The following is a 7265-nucleotide window of genomic DNA, read 5'->3' as shown; positions in this document are numbered from 1 at the left end:
TGTAACTTTTGTAATATTTTTGTTTCATACTTGTTTATATTATGGACTGAATATACAAGTGCTTGTAAGTGTCATTTTTATACATGCATAAATTATAGTTCTTGTTCTTACACCAAATGATTTTCAGTTAGGTGTCTGAAATTATGATACTGATTTGTGATGATATCTAATATATATATTGTCTTTTACTAAAAGAGGATCTAAAGTCCAATGTGCTTGCGATATAATAATAATTATTGACAATAATGGAGCAAATACAAGTGAAATTACAGTTTTCTTCAATTTGATCTTTAATAGCGCAGGTCAATTCACCATTAAAACGCACACACTTCCTCTATATCACATTTAATGTTGTATATTGAAATGTAGTTTCTTTAAGCAATTGCGTGGTATTTTTGAGCACGTTCTATGTAACTTAATTTTTTTATGTAAGAATAAACATTTGACACACAAAATTTAGTTTTGCTCATAAAACTTTACTTATGATTCAAAAATATAGTTTTTATATGTTTTGAAACAAGTAAAAATAAACTGCAAATAATAAAATAGTTTATTGACTTGACCATGACATAAAGATCATACCAACAATGAATTGCCCATATCAAACAACATAGATGTGGATATTTTCCTTATTACTGTATTTGATGTAGTTGTTATTTTAAAGGTTTTTAAGTTATTAAGAAATTTCTTCTTAAAACATGACTTTGTTGCCATGGTAACGTTATAAATTCTAACAGATACCTTTTTTTTAAGGTGTCAAATACACAGCACCATAAAGTACAGATCGCTAGTTTTCTAAAAAGATATCATAGCCTTTTTCCGCCCAAATATTAACGAACAATCTATTTGGCTCATAGACTATTAAGAAATATGATGGAAGAAGAAGAAAAAAAAAGATCCCCCAAACTAGAAGTATGCCAAAAAACTATAAACAATCATTTATTTTTTACATAATTTATTATATAGGGTCAATGTCTTGGTGTACAGACTCTTAACTTTATCACCAAATAATACATAAACGGAATAAAAGAATTAAGCACGTGCAAGGAATCAAACAAAATGTTGTACTACACCTTTAGTATATAAAATCTTTGATATAAAAATTCACTAGTGTTCAAATTGCTTTTAAGAAAAACGAGTCGGAGAGATATTCAAATATTATAAAATATTAGTTATCGAAACTTCACTTTGAAAACGCTGTATGTAAACTACAATCTTTACGTAAGTTAGAAAAGTACAGCTTGGAATATCTAACTTTTCTACCATGTAACATCAACATTTCTTTTATCTTGAGTTTCAACTCAAATTTCAGTTCATTAGTTGTTCGACTGCACTAGCCAATTACTTATCAGCATAATAAGTGTCTTAGAACAGGGCACTATATTTGCAAGCTATAACTAGCATGTTGCTATAACTTAGTAGTGTGGTAAATATACCATGCATTTATACTTTCTTGTAGAACTATTGCATTTATTCAGAATTTATCAATTACTTTGAGTATGTGTAGGTTTTTACATACATGGTCAAGAAAGTCGTTCTAGCTGCCTATAATACTGTACGTTTTGTTATATATTCTATACATACAAGATGCTTTTGTTTGTTTATTTGTAATTAAGCACAAAGCTACACAATGGGCTATCTGTGCTCTGCCCATCACTGGTATCGAAACCCTGTGTCTAGTGTTGTAAATCCGCAGACATACCTCTGTGCCACTGAGGGGGCAACAGCTAGTGCTTTTAAATGATAATTCCGAGGGTATCTCGAAGTTACGGTTTCCCCTATGCTTTAAGAAAACGACCAGTCATTCTGGGTAAATCTGACATTACCGGCGAAGTAAGGAAAGTTTAATCAGTCTAACAGATGATCAGTTGAAGACAACTTATCCAGTAGAAGCAATTGCCCCAAATATATGAGAGAAGTAGTATACTCACCGTGTTTGTAAATAAATATACAGTGTTTATTTTTAATCTACATTGTCCAGTCTCTTTCTTTCAAGAACTCATTACTCAAGCATACTGTACTACTATGTAATAAATATTTTGAAAAACCTTATGTTATTACTCGGATCTATTCCAATGCTCCGAGGTTAACCAAGTTTTTTACCAACACCATATCAGTTAAAAATCCCCTTTCTCCTCTATTGAGGATCGCGTCTATAGCATGGGATTAGTCGAGAAAACACCTACGAGGTACATTTTCCCCAAAACCTTCTCTCTCTGCGGCATTTCCTCAATTACATATTTACGTTTGTTGAATAATAGGTAAACGGTAAAATATCTAGTTTTGAAAGACTGTTGTACTGAGCAATTTTAACTAAAATAAACTTCAATTTAAGGTTAATGTAATACATGAAAAATCAATGTTCCTGTTTGTAAATGTAGTAACTTCAGTATGTAGGTGTATCAATTTTAATGGTAGTTTATGTGAATATAGAACCTGTAAGAATTGTTTAAAGTAATGGACACGTTGTTGAAACTGGGGGTAAAACGTTTCTACCCACACTCTTGATGAAGATACATGGAAATAAGACTAAATCATCAAAACCAGTTCAGAAAATATGTTTGTCCACTTATGAACTTTCAAAGAGAAAGAATTTTCTGTTTACTTAGCACTTTCATTGGAAATTTAATTTTCATTACAGTAACTCAACTACAATATTTGTGTATGTGACCTTATGTAGTAAATGTAATAACTGTATGCAAATTAAGCAAATAAACTGACTGTTCTTGTAGGCCTAAAACATCTATGAAAGCTTATAAATACATAAAAAAATCAGTCACTTCAAATGCAATATTTTTTATGTTCAAACATATTCTGTACAATGAAAAAAAGTTTTAAATTAAAGCATGTCATGCAATCCAAGAATATGTTTATTTAAAAGATACCACTTAAAACCTTTGATTATCACAACCTTAAATAGGAAAGTTGCCAAAATTGTGGGGAAAGTTTCTCTTTCAAATTATTAAAGTATTTAAAAATCAATTTAAGCATGAAGCAAGAAGACACATGACTTTTTACTTTGAGCACTCTTTTCCTTTATTAAGACTTTCTTGTTTAATACAAGAATGTATTTGTACAGGATGCTGAACAATGTCAACCACTGTTGTTTATTCACGTATACAAGTATTACCCCTTTCAGAAACGTGGTCTCAACACCAACACAGTGGGCATTCTCCTACAGGATTTTCTTAAACTACAGCATAAATCATATTAGATTCTGTTGTCCTGAGCAAATTATGAGGAATATTTTGACTCATTCTACTTCAGTTAATTCCATTACTTAAGATGTATCAGAAAACCTCCTTACTAAGTATAAATCTAATCTGTTAGCATTTCATTGGGCATAAAATGTGAAATGTAGAAATTACTGGACTTTTTGCCTGATGTTATCATAATTATCAGTCTTCACAAAAACATTCTTAAATCAGTTTAGTTATTTCATGATTAATCCTGTATAGAAACTTTCAGTCTTTATGCATTTTAATATAAATTACAACTTATAGGAAGATATTTAATATTTAAAAAAAATTAAGCCTTCCTAAACATTCTCATATTTAATCTTACTACTAAATTATGAACAGCCTAACAGTAACATTTCAGGCAGCTCTGAACAAAAATATGATGCAGCCCAATTAATACTGACATTTTATGAAATTAATGTATAAAGATGAAGTCACTATGGAAGACTTTCACAACAAAAATTATTGATGAAAAAAAATCAATATGTTAATTCATTTATAAAAAAAGTATAATAATTGTTTCATTTTTGCTACTAAAACAAAATTAAACATTTTAAAATCAAATTCACATTTTATTTTAATATACAACTTGTTACTATTACATATCTAAATATTTATTCTCATTTGGCTCTCTTGATGTGAACTCAACACAACATACATGTTCTAAGCAATGAAATGAATTATGGCAAAAAAACAGATACTAGGAAATGAAAAATGCCATATTTCACTAAATAGAGAGCACCAAACAGCATACTGGAAAAAAAAAGAAAGAAAAGGAAGCTCATGCCTTTTAATTTCTTCCTCACAGGGCATGTTGAGCAGTTATTCCCAATTTTTTAAACTTAGTAAGTAACTAATATATTCTTTCATGAGTAACAACAATTTAGCAGGCATCACACAAGTCATAGGAGAAAAAAATACACACAAATAACTACATACATCTGGCAACCAGTGATAACCTAACTAGACAATGGTCAATGATGGACAGTGTAGTACAGCAGCTCAGGAAGAAGGCACAATGCACGAAGGGTAAGTGACGAATAACTAACATAGCATACGGCACAGCCAGATGAAGTTAAATTACAAAGTTTCCTTATTCTGAATATTTGTCCAGCAGAGTCCACCATTACATTTAATATGGCTCAATAATACATAGTTTGATCAACTTCAGGAACTTCAGACTCTAGCTCTCATTTTATTAGTTAATACAAATATCTGGCAGTACATCCACCCCAACAATCTGTGGCCACTGTCATAAATAAAACAAATGAAAAGTCATAAATAAAATTTCTGCTATTATGTACACAAATTTGCTAGTATAAACATATGTTTCATAATTTAAAAAAATATATACTTAAGAAAAAAATAATGACTGACATCATTTGTGTAATTTAACAATTTAATGTTTCCCAATTTTATTAGTTCTCTAAAGCTTTAACTTCATGTTGAGGATTATCTCCAAATAATTTGATGATCTAACATAAAATCTCAATCTCAGCTTCTATAACTTTGCACTATCTTATACACTAAATTTAACTTGTAAAAACCATACTTATATCATCTAAAATAAATATACGAATATATATTTTAACCAACCTTATAACCACCATGTAACCATTATAATTCTGAACGTACTAAGTGCATCTTCACAAAATTTGGCAAAATTTTATTAAACATTTCAAGTCTGTCGTACACAGAAAATCAGATTTTTTAATAAAGTATTTTCATTAAAGGTTTGCCTATAAATTTAAGAGACCTTTACTCTGTCAGTCTGGGTGAAAGGTGATTGAACTGCTAAGAATAAAAACACTTCTTTATATCTAAGAGATTTCATTTGCTATACTAAAAACTCTTATGTGTAAAATTTTATACTTAATCTCTTATTTTCTCTGCTTTAACACTATAGGATTTTATTTCATTTTATTGTTTTATTGCTCTCTGAACAATGTCTAATTAGCATAACAAAGCAATAAACCACCTGGTGAGAGCTTTGGGTAAACAAACTATAGAGGAACACACTGTGAGCATTCCTAAAATAGAAATGTTTGTCTTTTTTTCAAGTAAAATTTTCTTATATAACCTTATAACTTTCTAATCTTGCATATTAGTTACTCTTGTTAAAAAACATTTAACATTAAATGAAAAATATACAGAAAAGCCATGATATTTAACACTTACTTTAACCTTGAAGTCTTTTGCACTTGGATGCATGGTTTAGTAAACCTTTTTTTTTATGTTGGTTGTCTAAAAATAATTCACGTAGTTTTCAAATATGAATTTAAAACATAAAAATATATCAGACACTAATATAATGTCCCAAAACTATAATAATGTATAATATAAACTATAATAATTAATTTCATTAATGCTTTGAGCAACCACTTTGGTATAAACACATCAAACTCTTCTGGTGAACTATTGGCTTTGAAAGCTAAAACATAAAACAGAAAACTGCCTGATCTATGATGTGTAGAATTTATCTTTCTATTGTTTATAAACATGTCTAACATCCATGTCAGAATGATTTATAGACATTTTCTACAGACATAGGATATTGGAGGAAGACATGTTAATGTGGGTTGAACAAATATAGTGATATCTTAGTAAAGAAAGAATACAGAAGATTGAAATCTTATATTCTGGCTTGGCAATAACTACAGGATGTGTTTCTAATTGGTTGAACAGCCTGAAGCCCTTGTGAGGAAAAAAATAATGTATAAATGAGAAGTCACAGTGTCACTTATAACTCTCTATATATTGGGTATATCTTCACAAAATCTCTAAAACCTCTTAAATATATTTCAAATGTTTGTTTTCAATAAAACTTTATATTTTATCTGTTATTTTCTCTACCCTAACTCTATACAGGTTTGGTCCATTTAACCAACCTTATAACCACTAGAAAAAAAAAAAATCTATATTATCTTTTATCTTTCTTCCTAGAATGACATCCAATTGTAACATGAAACTACAAAACTACATTCATTTATCCTAAGTAGCTTTAAACTCGTAACAGTATACATATATTTATAACTAATGTTATTGTTTTATTGCCCTTTGAAACTAACTACTATTTGCATCATAAGTTGTAAATCACTTGGAGAAAATGGAGCTCATGTTACGCTATCAAATTACATTATCCATGAGCTGCTCGTGTGTGTGCCACATGAAACATTTTTATTATGTATTTTATCTAATCTAACCTTAACTAACCTAAAGAGATCACTATTTTTACATTTTAGTTACTCTTAGAATAACAAATAAAGAATAAATATGAAAAACATGAAAAATACTTACCCAAGTATTCTTTTTTATTGCTATCAACTGTTGATTATACTTAACCCTACTTTTTTTATACTAATGGTACTAGTGCATTAAATAATTTTTATTTTATTAAATAATGCACCAAAGAACATAGAATGATAACATGCAAAAATCAAACAATTTCCTCTAACAATCACAATCTTTCTGGCTTTCTAACAATGTGAAAAGAGCCATTACAAATTCATCCAAGCTAGTCGTTTCTTTCCCATGGGAACGAAGCTTGTGTTACAAGTTAAATTGACGATTATCTGTTCAGAACACAATGTAATGTAATGTGTCATTTGGTATATGAAAACCTTGGCTTTCTATTGGTTATAGATAATATATAATTAAACATAAGAGAGAACTATTAACAAATCCTGAAAGAGAGGATGAGACAGGTGGGTGTGGCAAGATTTTATATTTGATAGCTCTGTAACCAAACAAAATTGAAGACTATAAAAATTATGGTTTGTCTGAGCAATGATGATTTTATAGGGAGTTATTAATATTTAATTTCTTACTTTTGGAAGGGGTGGTGGATAAAATAGAGAAGAGAAAATGTATCACATGTGAAACATTTGGGGGAAATTCAGGATTTTTTTTAAATATTGCCTTACAGAAATAAGAACTTAAAACTTGTATACTTTTATTATATGGATTATTAGCTACAATTTTATGCTATACTAATTGGTATAACATAAAAAGTAGTTTAATAAAATT

General features: G+C 29.2%; 1 protein-coding gene across 2 annotated transcripts in view; it reads right to left on the bottom strand.

Moving 5' to 3' along the window:
- Positions 1-532: 532 nt before the first annotated feature.
- LOC106470703 (protein phosphatase PP2A 55 kDa regulatory subunit-like) overlaps positions 533-7265 on the bottom strand; it is a 76198-nt gene continuing 69465 nt past the window's right edge. For both annotated transcript variants that reach the window (XM_013931269.2, XM_022399340.1), the window contains one exon: positions 533-4488. The gene's annotated coding sequence lies outside the window, so the exon portion shown is untranslated. The remainder of the gene's footprint in view (positions 4489-7265) is intronic.

This window comes from Limulus polyphemus, unplaced genomic scaffold (genome assembly GCF_000517525.1).
Source record: "Limulus polyphemus unplaced genomic scaffold, Limulus_polyphemus-2.1.2 Scaffold4170, whole genome shotgun sequence".
In the NCBI taxonomy this organism is placed as follows: Eukaryota; Metazoa; Arthropoda; class Merostomata; order Xiphosura; family Limulidae; genus Limulus; species Limulus polyphemus.
This window is presented reverse-complemented; position numbering and strand designations above follow the sequence as displayed.